This window comes from Myotis nattereri (assembly GCF_964212035.1).
Source record: "Myotis nattereri genome assembly, chromosome: 12".
Classification (NCBI taxonomy): Eukaryota; Metazoa; Chordata; class Mammalia; order Chiroptera; family Vespertilionidae; genus Myotis; species Myotis nattereri.
In genome coordinates this window covers 17,189,259-17,197,104 of record NC_138087.1, presented here as the reverse complement: position 1 = coordinate 17,197,104, position 7,846 = coordinate 17,189,259, and positions in this window count along the sequence as shown.

The following is a 7,846-nucleotide window of genomic DNA, read 5'->3' as shown; positions in this document are numbered from 1 at the left end:
TTCCTTTTTTGTTGTATATTGTAAGTGACCCTGAAGTATTTATTTTGTCACTCCCAAATTAAGGTGTGTGTATGTGTGTTTCCTTCGTGCCAGACATGAAGGTCTGAACACTGTGGAACCTCCTTGTATGTGGCATCTCATCCAATCCTCTGGCTTGGTTCTTGGCAACAGGTGTTACCTGATGGGGGTGATTTGGATGGAGGGAGACTGCCCCTTCCTGAGTCACTACAGTGAAGTCCCTCAACCTGACACGAGTTGGGGGAAACATTTTAAGAGCTAAACATTCTAGCTTTGATTTTTACGAAGGGAAATATACCTGTTTTCTTCACAGTTTGGCTTCTCCCTCACCCCTCACCCCCCTCGTTGGCTCTAAATGAATTCATGATCCAAAGAAGAGGTTGAGGAAAGAGCAAAGTTTGCTTTAAAGGTCAAGATAGTTTTATGTTAGCTGCTGACTAAGACAAAAATAAACTATTTTTATTTGGGGGAAAAAGAGATACAATGAAGAGAAGGTTGTGGGAAGGGACTCACGCAAGATGGGAAACCAGCATTGGGATCGCCAAGAAAGGATTCCTGCATTAGGTTGCTGGCTTCTATCTCCAAAATCTGCATGGCTAGCTCTCATGGGCATGGGCCATGTCTTATTCTCGGCTCCCAGTGCAGATCTTTAAATGTTTTCATAAGTCTGTTCCTAATTGGGTGTCTAGTGGACAGGCTATTGGAAGTTGCTCATCACAGGACTGTTGTACCGAAAAGGGCCCAGCCATGTCATGCCTGAGCCTCACCCATGGACAGAAGCAGTTTTTAGGGAAAGGGCTCCAAAGAAGTTTCTGATTCTTGCAGCTTTGGTAGGAAATGGATTTCACCCAGAAATCCAAGGTCTCAAACTTGGAAGAAAAAAAGAAGAAATACATTGTAATAGCACATGGACATTGGAAAGAGTCCATTGGGAGCAGAAAGAATAGGTGAAGAGGCCTTTCACTTGGATGATTCTTAGTCTCTGGAAAAGGGCCCTGACCCATCAACATCTCTGTCTTCCCTGATTCCCAATGAGTGACAGTCCTCAAGGCATAACAAGGATTATTATTCTTCTATGAGGGATCAAACTTCTGGGTAAATGGCCCCTAGTTAAAACAACATTTGAGTGGCCGATGGGAGTCCCTTTTCCAGAGAGCAGGGTGTGATGGGAAAGAGAAGAGTGGGGACATAAAACTATGACCTGCCTGAAAAGGAAGAAAGCACAGATAAGGGAAATTAAGAAGAGGGAAATCTGGGGGCTGGCGAGATATCTTTCTCAATTTCCCTTGGACAACCATCAAAATGTCACAAATTAGATCTTTCTCTTGCTTATGTTTTTAACAGGCATAATGAAACAAATATCGCCAAATGGCACACACACAAAAATTATTACCCTAAAAAGATATCTAATCAAAGTGTGTTTGCAAGAAGTTAATATTTTATTTACAGAATACCATGTTCAGCACAAGAGGACCCCATTCAGACTCCTATAGGGCTTCTAATACACAAGACATCAGGTCTAATCTTCTTTGTCTTCAACCCCATTTCTTACTGTCCCTTGCTCTCTCTGGACCTCCCCCCTGACTTTTTACCTGTATCTCTTACCTTGCTGCTGAAGCAAAATAAATTTCCTCCCTTCCTTTTCCTTGCTACCCAAATTCTTTTTTTTTTTTAAATCCTCACCTGAGGATATTTTTTCCATTGATTTTTAGAGAGAGTGGAAGGGAGGAAGGGAGGGAAAGAAAGAGAGAGAAAAACATCATTGTGTCACATCGATTAGTTGACCCCTGCATGAGACCTGACCATGGCCAGGGACTAAACCTGCAACCCAGGTATGTGCCCTTGACCATGAATCAAACCCATGACCAAATCCATGGGCAAATGCTCTGACCACTGAACACACTGACCAGGGCTAGCCAAACTCTTTACTGCATTAAGTTCCTTTGAGGCCTTTTCCTCTCCCCAGAGCAACTTGGACTATCCCAAGTTCATATTCAATCGCCAATCCTCCGATTTCCTCAAGCACTACATAGAAACCACCAAATTCAGCACTCAGTTTAAAGAGCCAGACTCTTGCCCTTTCCTGAGGTCAAGGAGGCCTACCCACAGCAAAGAGTGGGGCTTGAGATGAGAATGGATGGTCCAGTCTTTTCTCATCCCGCTTAAGTTATGCTCTGAATCTGTTCAAATGCTCTGGCAGGTACTGAACCCACTGTTGTATTTCAGTGTGAGATATGGAAAAGAAGACCAGCCCCTGGATGCATCCGGATGGGTGGGACCCAGAGCAGACATGTCCATTGCCTGCAGTAGCACATGCCCTTTTAAACATGTCTAAATCACAGTGGCTCTCTCAGAACCACATCACCCTAAAATGGACCTGTGAGACCCGAACTAGTGAATAAAGTCATGAGGTTCATTCCACCTGGTCATGGAAAAAAGCACATGCTCAGAACCAAGGCTGGCTTTTGTCAACACATTCTTAGGCGCTGCTCTTTCTTATCAACACAATCCTGTGTCAGTAACTTTTTATTTAATAAGTCATTCAGTGGATGCTAGGGGTGAGGAGAGTTAGGACATGCTTTCCTGTACAGCACCCATTTCTTAGACCATTGATTTCCAAAACGGTGCTGGGAGGAGCTAGCTGGGAGGTTAGTCCACATTTAACTATCGCATTATTGGACTCCTGCAAACAACCAAAATGGAACTACTCCAGTGTAATTCACAGGGAACCATCCATTACAATTTCTAACCCTCCATGTTAGCCAAAGGCCATCGCTGTCCAGCTGCTGTGAGGTTATTTTTACAGGGAAAGTCTTTAAAACAATGCCACTGCGCCCCCCTCCAACCTTCAAATGTCTGCAAACAGAAGGGCCCTCTACCTTTGCCAGAGTGCCAACTACTTTGCTACTACTTTCTTTGCCCATATCCCAGCGGGCAAAAGTCTGCCTTGAACTCCACAATCGGGAAGCTCTAAGCTCTGTCATTTGACTGCCCACCCCCAGGCAACAAACGTGGCCATTTGTCATCTGACCTCACCTCACCGTTTGGTGTGCAGTTTTTAAAATAAATGATTTAAGTGCCCTCACACTCACGCCTCACAGAAATAACCGCACATGTATCTCGACTGAACATGGTGCTCGATTCCCACGCACAAGAGTCCCCACAGCAGTAAAGCTGCACGGGTCCCCGGGAAGGCAAGTCAGCAGCGGGACCAAGTCACCTCCCCCTGCCACACAATGACCATTACCTCCAACACAGCGGCGGTGACCCAGCATCTCAGTGATTACCCTGAAAGCAGAAGGCAGAAGACCTGCGTTCAGAGGGCCTCATGCGCAGCCCCTCCCTCCACACCGAGATGCCCTCCTTGAGAACAAGAATGCACTCCGCATTTGCATCTGCATCTGCATCTGCACCAGGATGCAAGTGGCTGGGGAAAAATACAAACTGGTAATGTGCCGTGTCAGACACTCTCATCAGCTATTCTTTCAATGAAAAAAGGGGGTAGGAAATCCCAACTCAAGATTTGGAATGTAGCAAAGGAGCCTAAAGAAGGAGAGAGACACATTCATACCAATCCTCCCAGATCGAAGCAGGCATCCCACCCGTGGGCACTTTCGCATGAACGTGCGCATGCTGCAAACACATGTTGTCAATATCAGCAGTAGCTATAAATTAGCTTTTAGACTTATACAAAACCCACCCCTTTGCCCTAGATATCACAGTGAGTGGAGAACATACAAATAGAGCAATTAAATTTCCTCCCTTCTGCAATTCACTTTAAAATGCTCGTGAAGAAAATTAGAAAAAATATTCACTAAGGAAAAGCAGTTCCCAAAGGTCAGCTTCAAGGTAATATTCATATAACTATTATTCAACACAAAGGTAAGGTTAGGGAGAGTGTCCAAATGTTGTGTTAATCAATTTCATTCTCTCCACCTGCGAATAAAGTGCAGGACTGTAATATGAAAAAATTCCTCCCTTTTATAGGATAGCACATTTTTTAAATCCTGTGCTTTTTTTTTTTTTTTTTTTTTGTAGACACATAGCATGTAATACCCAAAAGGAATCACTCTGCAGGCCTTTCATCTGTTATCTGTCGACATTATTGGTATGCCCAGGGTCTACCAATACCTAGGATAACCCCTCCCATTCACCTCCATCCACCCATACATCATTATCTTTCTAAATTCCTGTTTGTCTACTGAAATTTTATACATTCATGATGGCCATCACTTTTATTCTGACTTTGAGCTCACTAGGAGACCAAGAATGAAGGCCAGAAGAATATCACGGGGGAAAAGTGAACCATCTAAACAACAGGATATATGATTGGTTTATCACATAACTAGAGAATAAAAAGGCTCTCACCCCTACCCACCCTGTTTCTTTCTCTTTGTTTCACTTAGTTCTGGACTTTTGAGGGGGCGGGGGGGGGGGGCTAAAGGGTGATGCTTCTCCTTCTCACACCACACACACACACAGCATGCAATAGGACCTCATACCCAAGAACGCGTGACCTTCACAAAGAGGCAGCACAGAGCCCCATACACAAAAAGTGGAATTCCTGTCCAAATTCAGGATCAGCCTTTGCTATATGTCTTACAGATCCAGAACCGAGAGTGAAACTAACTTGCAAAAGAGAGGCAAATGGGAAACTTGCTCTTACTCAGAAATAAGAATCAGTAAGTAGCAAGGTAGGTCTGTTAGGAAAGCTAGGATGTGGGGGCCAGACCAGCCCTGGGAGGAAAACACAATAGAGGAATCGCCCAGCGGCAGGCAATAGGCAGAGACATAACCCTAGCAAAGGCCCAGTGGTCAGGTTCAGGAAAAGAAGCCAGGAAGGTGCATCAGGAGAGACTGGCAGCCAAGGCGAGCATCTGGCAGCATGGGGTGAGCGCTCAGCTATTCGGCCTGAGGCCCAGAGTTGAGACTCCCACATCCCTAGATGGTGAGAAGATCCTGGCAGATCATTCAGAAATGGGGAACCTGACTGTTACACACAAATAAGAGAACAAGACGATTACTGGAATGTGGACACGAGGCCTGGGTTAATGGACAGTAGCCAACTTGAGGCTGAGCTGTTAACTTTGAACTCCAGGCCTAATGCCTAAGCCTGAAGGGCAATGACAGGGGTACTAAAATAGTAACTGCATAATTAACAGCACTGGCCACCAAGAAATGCCCACGGTATCCCAATACCTAGGATAATCCCTCCCATTCACCTCCATCCACCTATAATCTTTATACGCAACAAATATTTATTGAGGGCTTGCTATGGACTAATTGTGCTGGTGCTGGATATTCAATCCTAAATAAGACACAAATCTGAGTCTCAAGGTATTGACAGGAGAGGGGGTGGGGACTCCTTGGTTCCTGTTGTGCCTCTGATGTGACCTTCATAACACTAGCCCTCCTTACTGTATCCACTGCTTGAGAGGTGGGACATTTTAGGGCTGGTGGTAGTTTAGGAAGGAGGAAAGGCGTCTCTATGCCAGACCCTAATCTCAGCTTCTTTTTTTTGAACAGCACCTTTGAGAAATAAGGGGGTGACAACTAACCCCGAAACAAAGGCAGCCATCACCTAGTCTCCATCATTATTGGTTGGGGGGCAATCCCAGGTCTTGCCAGAATGAGGCACAACCTAACTGGTCTCCCAGGTGGAAGGGCTCAGTTGGCTATAAAGTAACTAATTGCTCCATGAAGATCAGTAGGCTCAAAAGACTGACCAGGACTAGGGCAAGAAGGCAGAGTGAGCCACGAGATCATCATCCTGAGAAGGATGGCTTCAAAGAGGATGGCTGAGAGGCCAGGAGAGTTCAAAGCAAAAAGCAAGACCAGCTTCGTTAGAAAGGCAAGGGCAGTTGGCCTCTCTCTCCATGTGGAACCTCTTTAGCGCTAAAAATTCTAAGACAACTGCAGTAAGGCCCCCAGCAAGGAGCCCATCTCAGCCAAAACCCGCCTTCACTGCTGTGTCTGAGCTGGGAAACTGCTCTCTGGGCATGTTAATGGCTTGTGTGCTGCGGGAGCTAATCAACGGGGCCTCCCGCAGGCGTAGGGCTGAAAAACACACTTCCCACAGAGTATGCTCCCAACTTGGGTCTTGAAAACTCAGAGAAAAACAGAGTTGAACACCAAGAGTAAATTTGATGGCTTCTAGCTGGAATCCCAGAGCAGTGACACTACAAAGGGAGCATCTGGGGTTAGATTGGGGGTGGGGCAAGGGGGGAGGAAGCGGAACATTCATTTTCCCTCGTCCCGACAGTTGTTCACAAAAGCAGAAATTCAAAATAATGTCCCAATCAACGATAACTACTTTTCATTGTGTGCACATATATGTGTAGTATAAAAAGTTAATACATTTGCTAGTCTTCCCTTGGTTCTTTGCCCATAAGTTTAAAAAGGCAATGTGAACGCCCCAAAATTTTTTAAATATATTTTTATTGATTTCAGAGAGGAAGGGAGAGGGAGAGAGAGATAGAAACATCAATGATGAGAGAGAATCATTGATCGGTTACCTCCCGCAGGCCCCACACTGGGGATCAAGCCCCCAACCCAGACATGTGCCCTGACTGGGAATTGAACCCTGACCTCTTGGTTCATAGGTCGATGCTCACCCATTAAGCCATGCTGGCTGAGCAAACCAAAAACATTTTAATGAATATTTACTAAAATGTAATTGTCTGTTCTTTGCATGTTTTTTTTTCTTCTCTAATACTTTTCAGAATGATCCTGCTTGTCTTTCTGACAGCGATTTGTGGTTGATAAGCATGTTCGGGGAATGGTTCTAAGTGTCTGGTTTTATTGTTTGCCATCACCCTTTCAATAGCGTGCTTTTGGCCACAAAGGAATTTATTAGCCAGGAAAAAATGCTCTCTTTGTAAATACGTACAAACCCCTCCCAGTCTAGTTTACGTTTCTGGCTTCCTAAACTTAGAGGTGAACGTTTTCTGAAGGGTAAAGCTATCATTAAAAAGGAAAGCCGTGCTAAGACACCGATCTGGCTCCTGCGCTCCAAGACTTGCCACAAGAATGCGCTCAGGATCCAGGTTCAATTGCAGATCTGAAGGGAAGGAATGCCACACCCCAGGAGCGGTCTCCTCGCTGCCCTCCATGCAGGAGGAAGACTGCTCCTTCGCAGTGCTTAGCACCTCCCTCTGCAGAATCATGGGGTTTACGTCCAGGGCACTAATGGCACCATGACTTTAAGGGAAGGTTGTTTCCCATGAGAAAGACTGTGAAATCTTTCCACAGATCAATTTCTTCATCCTTCACAGCACTATTGATTCATTTCTGTCTCAGGGCCTTTGCTAGTTGCTGCTATGATATGGCATGCCCTCTGCCCTGGTCTCCTGCTGCTCAAATTCTTTTTCCACCAAGGCCCAGCTTAAGATCTACCTTCTCCCCCCCCCCCCAAATTCTTATAAATCTGCCCCCCCCCCATCCTGCACCTTCAAACTTGCTCAACTCTCTTTCACGGTAGAGCTGGTATCCCGTGACATAGCATTCAATGCAGAAAAGTGGTACAAGTACACAAGACAGCTTCAGTAAGAAGGCCTCACATCCCGGGATAATCGAGGTGGCACAGTGCAACTGAGTTCCTGTAGTTCTGGGGAAAACAGACCTGTTGGGACTGCATCTTGCTCTGACACTTACTAGCTATGTTGCCTTAGGCACATTACTTTTCCACCCAGTTTCACACTCAAAAATTTCAGGGACCTGGTGAATTGGTTTAGGTGACAGCTGCTTTTCTAAACTGCTGGAGCTGGGAAGGCGAGGAAGATAAAGCTCTGCTTTGAGAAAGCTCAGACTGTAAGTAAGTTATTTGCCA